Below are 8,653 nucleotides of genomic sequence, written 5' to 3'. Positions count from 1 at the left end.
TTGAGAGTTGTTTTGAGGAGCCCATGATGCCACACTTCATAGGAGATTCAAATAGGAGAACAACTTGCAAGTGGCCACCTTAAATACCTGTTCTCATGATTGGATACACCTGCCTATGAAGTTCAAAGCTCAATGAGGTTACAAAACCAATTTAGTGCTTTAGTAAGTCAGTAAAAAGTAGTTAGGAGTGTTCAAATCAAGAAATTGATAAGGGTGCCCATACTTTTGCATCGGCAAATTTTGTTTAAATGCGGATTGCACATTTTCTGTTAGTACAATAAACCTCATTTCAATCCAGAAATATTACTAAGAGGGTGTATAGAAAATCCAAAAAGTGCATACAAATTGCGTAGCCATTATATATCAAAACTATAATGGTGCATAATAAAATTGGATTGATCAAAAGAGTTAGTCAATCAAATTCTCCCAAGCCAATGTATAAATACTGTTACGTCCGGGTGGTGGAAACTCTGGACCGTACACCGGTTTCCCCTGAGGAGGCAGCCAGGCCGGTCACCCCGCCAGAGGGTCTTGATGCACAGCAGCCGAAGCACTATTGGTAGCCAGAAAGTCCGTAAGGGAGCTGGAAAGGTGGATGTTGCTGAACACACGGAGTTCTGGATGGTAGTCCGGGTGACGAGGCTCAGGGTCCAAGGCCGGGTTGAAGGGTCAGGCGGGATCCGGAACCTGCTGAGCGATGAGACGGGTCACCCAACGGGGCTAGGGACTGGAGACTGGCGGAGCTGCAGAGGTGGTGGAACATCCGCCGTAGTCACCGTCAGGAATGGACGTGGTTCGGAGCGGCTGGCGTGGCAGGACAGGCTCTGCGAGACAGACAGGGTTAATTACAGGGCAAAGCAATACGGGGACCTGAACTCCTAGCTTACTAAACACGTAGAACAGGCCCCGCCCACCAGGAAAGAGAATCCTAATATACCCTGTACCTGTCTATGTAATTTCCTGTTTGAAGGTGCTGGCCCTTTAAGAAAGGGTCAATGACCGCGCGCGCGCCCTAATGCACATGCGCGAGGCCCGTGTGCCAGAAGCCAGTCCAGGGAGCGGTGCAGAGGAAGCAGGGGTGCCCGGCAGGGTGTCCCACGTCGCTGAGGAGCGCCGGGAGCGGGGAGCTGGACGCATGGAGGGCGCAGGCGAGGAAGAGGAGACCGGGACCGGAGTGGTGAGTCGGGGACGCCGCCGGGAAGTGGGGAGCAGGCCACGGGGACCGGAGAGCGGGGCACGGGGACCGGGAAGCGTGACAAATACAAATGCAAATATGTGAGCCTAACAGGGAACAGTATGTTAACCTGAAGCAAGAAAGCTGCCCAAAAGGTAGACATGGCAGAGTACGCAAGACAGGCAGAGCACCACAATGTATAGAAAGAAACAACATCCAAAGTCAAGGGTGTATACCTGAGGCCATGATCCACCGCAGCTGTGCTGACATCAGGACGTTACACGTGTTTCGTCGTGTAGCCTTCAACAGTGGAGTGTGCTATGCTTTGTTATGCAGCGCACATATGCAGGTCACTTGAATTGTGTCTTAGCTCCAGTGTGTAGGCTGGTTAAGCGTACTTTCCTTAGGGAATTGTGTGCCTGTTTGTCTCTGATACTGTAAAAGAGAAAAAAAAGTGTCTTGTGATTTAATTGTTAGTAGTAGTCACACCTGTTTCTAGATTGTTCCGGAACTACATATCCCAGTCAGTAAGCAAGGGTCACTGAGCTTGCGAGGGAGCAGGTAAGTCCATAGTTTAAGCACAAAAACATAGTTTGAAACAGGAGCATAGTTTGGAGTTTTCCTTGCAAGTTTTTCATTGTTTTTCTACTTTTACCTGTTCTGTTTATCCCAATTTAATAGGTGCTCCATGGACAATGCTACCAAGTGTATGATGTATGCCTGCCTTGAGCAGCCGTTCGAGGGTGAATATGTCTGCACTCAGTGCCAGCATGTTACATATTTGGAAGCCTAGGTAACTGATCTAAATATGCAGCTTGCAACACTGGAGCATTGCAAACCTGGAGAGGAGTTTAGAGCTCACTGACCTTTCTCTGGCTGGGGCCAGTGCTATGGAGGAGGGTGGAGGTGGAGAAGGTCAGGACCAAAAGGTAGGTAGCTGGGTAACAGAAGAAGGGGTAGAGGGAAAAGTGTCAAGAAGCCTAGTCCTGATGTGGCCCAACCTAGTAAATATGCATGTTTGGCTGATATTAGGAATGCAGGCCAAGGACTAGGATCACTACAGCAGGACATTGCTCCTAGCAACTAGGAAAACAACTGCTGTAGGAAGCAGAGAAATAGGAGTGCAGCAAAGGCCAGACAGATGTTGATGATAGGGGACTCTAAAATTAGTCGGAGAGAGAGGGTCATCTGTCGCCGAGACCATGAATGCTGAACAGTGTGTTGTCTGCCGGGTGCTCGGGTTCAGCATACTGTGGATCAGATAGACAGATTGCTGGGTGGGGATGGGGAAAACCCAGCGGTCATGGTGCACATTGGTACTAATGACAAAGTTAGAGGCATGTGGAAAATCCTTAAAAATGATTACAGAGAACTAGGAGAGAATCTGAAGTCCAGGACATCCAAGGTGGTGTTTTCAAAAATACTACCGGTGCCACGAGTGTCTCTAGAAAGACAGCGGGAGCTTAGGGAGATAAATATGTGGCTTAGAAATTGGTGCAAGAAGGAAGGGTTCGGGTTCATGGAGAACTGGGCCAACTTCTTAGTCGGCTACAGGCTCTACGTTAGGGACAGGCTGCACCTCAATGGGGAGGGTACAGCTGTTCTGGGGAGAAAATGGTCAGACGGATGGAGGAGCTTTTAAACTATGGCCTAGGGGGAGGGTGGGTAGTGGAGCAAATAAGGGAATAGAGCAGATGGAGACAGTGAGACAGTAGGAGTCAATAAAGGTTTAGGGTCCTGGGACATGCAAGGAAAGTAGGGAGGCTAGGAGTAAGAAATGCATTAACAGTAGAACTACTGGACTCGTGAGACCTATATAGAAATACATGGTGCAAAGTAGTCAAAATGACTACCTCAGTAGTTCTAGTGTTAATAGTATTAAATGTCTATTGGCAAATGCAAGAAGTCTTGCAAACAAAATGAATGAATTGGAGACTCTTCTGTCAACCAAGGATTATAATGTGGTGGGCATTATGGAAACCTGGCTGAATGAGAGCCATGACTGTGTGACAAAATATAGGGTTATACTACATTCAGGAAGGACAGGAAAGACAAAAAAGGTGGAGGGGTCTGTATATTTGTCAAATCTAACCTAAGACCTGTATTTAATAATGACATTGAGGGTAACTGCAACAAGGTAGAGTCAGTATGGATAAATGTACATGGGGAGGGGAATAATGGAAAGCTGCTAATTGGAGTTTGCTATAAGCCTCCTAACATACCTGAACAGGTAGAGGGTGAAATGCTGCAACAAATTGAAATGGCAGCTTATACTAATAATATTTGGATCCTTATTATGGGGGATTTCAACTATCCAGACATTCAGTGAAATATAGAATCTTTTGGTTGTGCTAAAAGCTGTAAGCTCTTATCTACTATTCAAGACAATTACATCTCTCAGACGGTAGATTAACCAACAAGGGGAGATAATTTTCTAGATCTGGTCCTGTCAAATAGCCCAGATACAATTTCAGATCTACAGGTCTGGGAGCACTTGGGCACCAGTGATCATAATATGGTAAGCTTCAGAGTAATATTCAATAGAACATTCGAAAGGGGAAATTCTAAAACCTGGAATTTTAGGAAAGATGATTTCAACAAATTAAGGGAAAAGCTAAATTGTGTAGATTGGGACAATGTCATGGTAACTGGGGATACCGAACATAAATGGGGCAAGTTTAAGGATATACTACTAGAGTCCTGTAAAATACTTATACGCTCTGGTAATAAAATGTCCAGGAATAAAAAGAAACCACTATGGATAAATAAGACTGTACAAAGTGTAATAAAAGAAAAACAAAGGGAGTTTAAAATCTTGAAGGCTACAGAAATACAGAATACAGAAATAGCATTTAAGGAGAATAAAGATATCAATAGGAAATGTAAAAAAGAAATCAAACAAGCAAAATTAGCTATGAAGCAAAAATCACCAAGGAGCATAAAATAAATCCCCAAATCTTTTATAAATACATTAATGCCAAAAGGAAAACAAAGGATAGTATCGTCCTCTTAACACATAATAACAAGTTAGTTATAGGACAAAGAAAAGACTGAGATATTAAACAGGCACTTCTCATCAGTGTTCACCAAGGAACTGACTGTTCCAGGGATCATTCAACAAGGCAAAAATCAAAGTTCACCATCAGATATAATTAATTTAACACAAGAAGAAGTACGCCTGCATCTGAGTAAATTAAACATTGACAAATCCCCAGGGCCAGATGGCATTCATCCATGGATACTGAGGGAATTGAGCTCAGTAATTGACAGACTGCTGTATCTCATCTTCTTAAGGCGGCGTTACACGGGACGATATATCGTGCGATCGCATGAGTGATTGCACCCGCCCCCGTCGTTTGAGCGTCACGGGCAATTTGTTGCCTGTGGCGCACAAAGTCATTTACCCCCGTCACATGAACTTACCTCCCGAACGACCTCGCTGTGGACGGTGAACTTCCTCTTCCTGAAGTGGGAGGGACGTTCGACGTCACACAGCGGCCTCCCAATAGAAGCGGAGGGGCGGAGATGAGTGGGACGTAACATCCCGCCTACCTCCTTCCTTCCTCGTTGCCGGCGGGACGCAGGTAAGCTGTGTTCGTCGTTCCCGGGGTGTCACACAGAGCGATGTGTGCTGCCTCAGGAACGACAAATAACCTGCATCCAGGAATGTGACTGATATTATGAAAATGAACGACGTGTCAACGAGCCATGATAAGGTGAGTATTTTTGCTCATTCACAGTCGCTCGTAGCTGTCACACGCTACAATATCTCTAACGATGCCGGATGTATCGCCCGATATATCATAGCGTGTGATGCCACCTTTAGACTCACTTGTAACAGGGTTGGACATCAGTAGTGTGCAAAGTTTTTGAGGGCTTTTTTAGGGATGACATGCAAAAATATATTGCAGAAAATAATATAGTAACTGACAGACAGCATGGATTCATGAAAGATAAGTCGTGTGTAACCAACATGTTGGGGTTCTAAAAATGCAAATCTGGATATTGGTAATGCAGCTGATGTGATTTATTTGGACTTTGCAAAGGCATTTGATACTGTACTACATAATAGTCTTATACAAAAGCTCCAGAAGCAGAGACTAGGGAAACTATATGCAAATGGATAAGGAAGTGGCTAAAAGATAGAAACAAAGAGTAGTCATAAATTGTACATTCTCTAAATGGGCTATAGTCAGCAGTGGGGTGCTGCAGGGATCTGTGCTAGCACTGATTCTTTTTAATCTCTTTATTAATGACCATGTGGATAGAGATGAGCGAACCGGTCGCGGTTCGGCTCGAGCTTGGTTCGCCGAACGGAGGTCGCGTTCAAGTTCGGTTCGGCGAACCACTCGAACCCTATAGGAAACAATGGGAGGCAATCACAAACACATAAAAACACCTAGAAAACACCCTCAAAGGTGTCCAAAAGGTGACAAACAACTGACAACACAACACAAACACATGGGAAAGTGACAAGGACATATACTCATGCGAAAACAATAGAGCTGGACAAGGAAAAAGAGGAGAAGACACAGATATATGAGTATATGCAAGGGAACATCGATGCCATTACTGTGCAACTTGAGCCTTGCTCATTTTATGCTTCCAATCTGGATAAATTGCCTGAGCTCACCACGTACGCCTTGGAGATCTTGTCGTGTCCCGCAACCAGCGTTCTCTCGGAACGTTTCCTAAGTGCTGCTGGGGGTGTGCTGACAGATAAGCACACGCGTCTGTCCACTGACAATGTGGACATACTAAGGTTCACCAAAATGAGGAAGTCATGGGTCACAGAGGACTTTTCTTCCCTGGGTCATCCAGGGGAGGCGAAAGGCACGCGTATTTTTGAGAGTGCTTCATGCAAAGCATCTTTTTCATTTTGAAAAGGGGGGTCAACTGATGCCAGTCAAGTGGGGTGTGTGTGGTCCGATTAGTGGAAACGAGGGAGATTGTGGTTGGAGTCCCCTCGCTGTGTTTCTAAAAGAACCAAGATGAACAAGTCATGGCTCTCAGAGGACTTTACTTCCCCTGGGTCATCCAGGGGAGGCGAAAGGCACGCGTATTTTTGAGAGTGCTTTATGCAAAGCATCTTTTTCATTTTGAAAAGGGGGGTCAACTGATGCCAGTCAAGTGGGGTGTGTGTGGCCCAATTAGTGGAAACGAGGGAGACTGTGGTTGGAGTCCCCTCGCTGTGTTTTACATGATTTTCGAAGGGCATGACATGCCTAAGAGGTTACGGCCTACATGGCCTTGTGCATCGGGCACGCTCGCTATGTGCTCACTTCCATCGTTCGCACCCTGCAGCTCAACTTTCATCGCTCCAGAAGTGTTTTGGTCTGGCGGGTCAACGCCTGAAATGCAATGTGCCGACATGCTGGAATTTGAATCTGCACATGTTGCAGCGTCTGTAACAGCACTGCAGAGCCCTGCTGAAATACGTTATGACGTATACCCTGGGCTAACTTGATCCAGAGGTGGTGCAGATCACGCTGCTGGAGTGGTGTCAGATCAAGGACCTATGCACCTTTCTACACAGTTTACAAATGTCGACGAAGATGTTTAGCACTAGCGATGCCATTCTCAGCGTGACAATTCTGGTCATCTACTTGATGGAGCACACTGTAAGCATTATTCGGAGTCAGGTGCTGGGACAAGAGGAAGGGGAGGAAGTACAGGAGGAGTCATATGCGGAAGGGATAACAAGATCTACAAGGCCCAGATGGTCAGCGGCACCTAGGCGGCAGTCATGGGACGGTGGGGGAGAGGGATTAACAAGGGCGCATAGAATCAGCAAAACTGTTGAGGAAGGTACAGGAGCCCATGAAGAAATGGAGGACGAACTGGCGATGGGCATGGAAGACTCAGCAGATGAGTGAGAGCTTGCTCACATTTCGGTTGTGCGAGGTTGGGGGGAGAGGGCAGAGGAAGGAGGTACGATTTTCACCTCTCCGCCACCAACACAGCAAGGACTTGGTCCTCCTGGATGCACAAGACACATGAGCGCCTTCTTGCTGGACTACCTACAACATGACCCTCGGATTGTACGAATTCGAAGTAATGCTGACTACTGTGTTGCCACACTGTTAGATCCCCGGTACAACACAAAATTTTGCAAAATAATTCCGGCCATAGAAAGGGACGCACGTATGCAGGAGTATCAGCAGAAGGTGGTACGCAATCTTAGATTTGATTTTCCACTAAACACCTGTGCTGCACAGAGTGAAGCTTTGTCATGGATAGGAGGAAATGGTCTTTTACTTGTCCAGATCTGAGGGACCGAGGGCTGGCTGCTGTGCTGAGATGGCATTGAGTACGGTGTCCCCGCAGAGTTGCACTTTTGGTCATATACAAAATGAGTTGAAAAAGGACAGATACTGGTGGAAAGGGGAACAGGTGTGTTGGAAAGGGGAAAAAAGTTTGTGTCCGTGGGTTTGCTGGTTAAGCAACAATAACATTTGCTGAAGAAACAACATCTGTTATGGTGGGAATGGCAGATTTGGATAAGGTGGTATATACTATGTTACCGCTATATAAAAAAATTAAGAAGAAAAGAAAGAGAAAGGTACATATCCCCATCGACAGTCGGTGTCCACCGTGCTCCCAGATGGAAAAGGAGAGGCTGGCAACTGTAAGGTTTGGTGGAGGATACAGAGCTGTGTGGCTATGAAACTAATAGTAGCCTGAACCGAGTTAGACGCCACTCGGATTTGGAGAGTGGGAGCCCTGTTAGCGTCACAGGGTCCACACGCCCATCCAGCCCAGGAACTCCCTGTTAACAACACAGGGGACATTGGGTATGTTGTCCGTGTGGGTAGGGGCCACACCTCTGGACAGCAGGCGCATCAGCAGCAGCAGTCCTGTTAATGCCACTGGGCTGCACTAGCAGGACTGGTAGGACAGGAGCTGGTCTTAACCGTTCTGCGTTACCAATTGTGGTGGCGGCCTGCATCGACGCCCTATCCCTGCCTACCTCTGGTCTAAAGCGGCAATGGGTTCAACACATGGAGGTGTGCTCTTTCGGAGCATAATAAAAGACTGCGCACCTCCTTGTTGGCTCCAGCCCCTTTTATAACCTGGGTCCGCCCCAAACCAGGGTGAACCACAATGCACCCCCTGGAGACAAAAGCAGAGTGACATGTCATGAGTGGCATAACTAGCGTCCTATTCGGAACCGCCACTTCAATGATGACCTCATGGCTGCCACGACCCAAACACCTCACCAGTCATCGTCTGACCAACAATAATGAGGTGACAAGTCATAGGGGCGGGCCTCTGCAAGCCAGTTGGGAGTGGTCTGTCCACATCGTCAGGACACCTGATGCCCTGTGGTCTATATGGGCCCCCACATCAGGGAAAGGGCCAAAGAGTTCATTACCAGACCTAGCCTCTGATGCAGTAAGTGCCTGAGCATGCTCAGTAGCATGAAATACAGTCTCCGAAAAAAGACTATCCGCTTCAGCATGCTGACTAGGCACAACA

At 46.9% G+C, this 8,653-nt stretch overlaps 1 long non-coding RNA gene across 2 annotated transcripts in view; it reads right to left on the bottom strand.

The window, feature by feature from the left end:
- Nucleotides 1–314: 314 nt before the first annotated feature.
- The window catches only part of LOC142295072 (uncharacterized), an 82,984-nt gene continuing 74,645 nt past the window's right edge, over nt 315–8,653 (bottom strand). For both annotated transcript variants that reach the window (XR_012751354.1, XR_012751355.1), the window contains exons 2-3: nt 1,411–1,609; nt 315–824 (exon numbers count right to left, since the gene is read on the bottom strand). This is a non-coding gene — a long non-coding RNA (uncharacterized LOC142295072). The remainder of the gene's footprint in view (nt 825–1,410; nt 1,610–8,653) is intronic.

The sequence above is a fragment of the Anomaloglossus baeobatrachus genome, chromosome 3, assembly GCF_048569485.1.
Source record: "Anomaloglossus baeobatrachus isolate aAnoBae1 chromosome 3, aAnoBae1.hap1, whole genome shotgun sequence".
NCBI lineage: Eukaryota > Metazoa > Chordata > Amphibia > Anura > Aromobatidae > Anomaloglossus > Anomaloglossus baeobatrachus.
The sequence above is the reverse complement of the archived record's forward strand: the minus strand, read 5'-3'. Positions and strand labels throughout refer to the sequence as shown.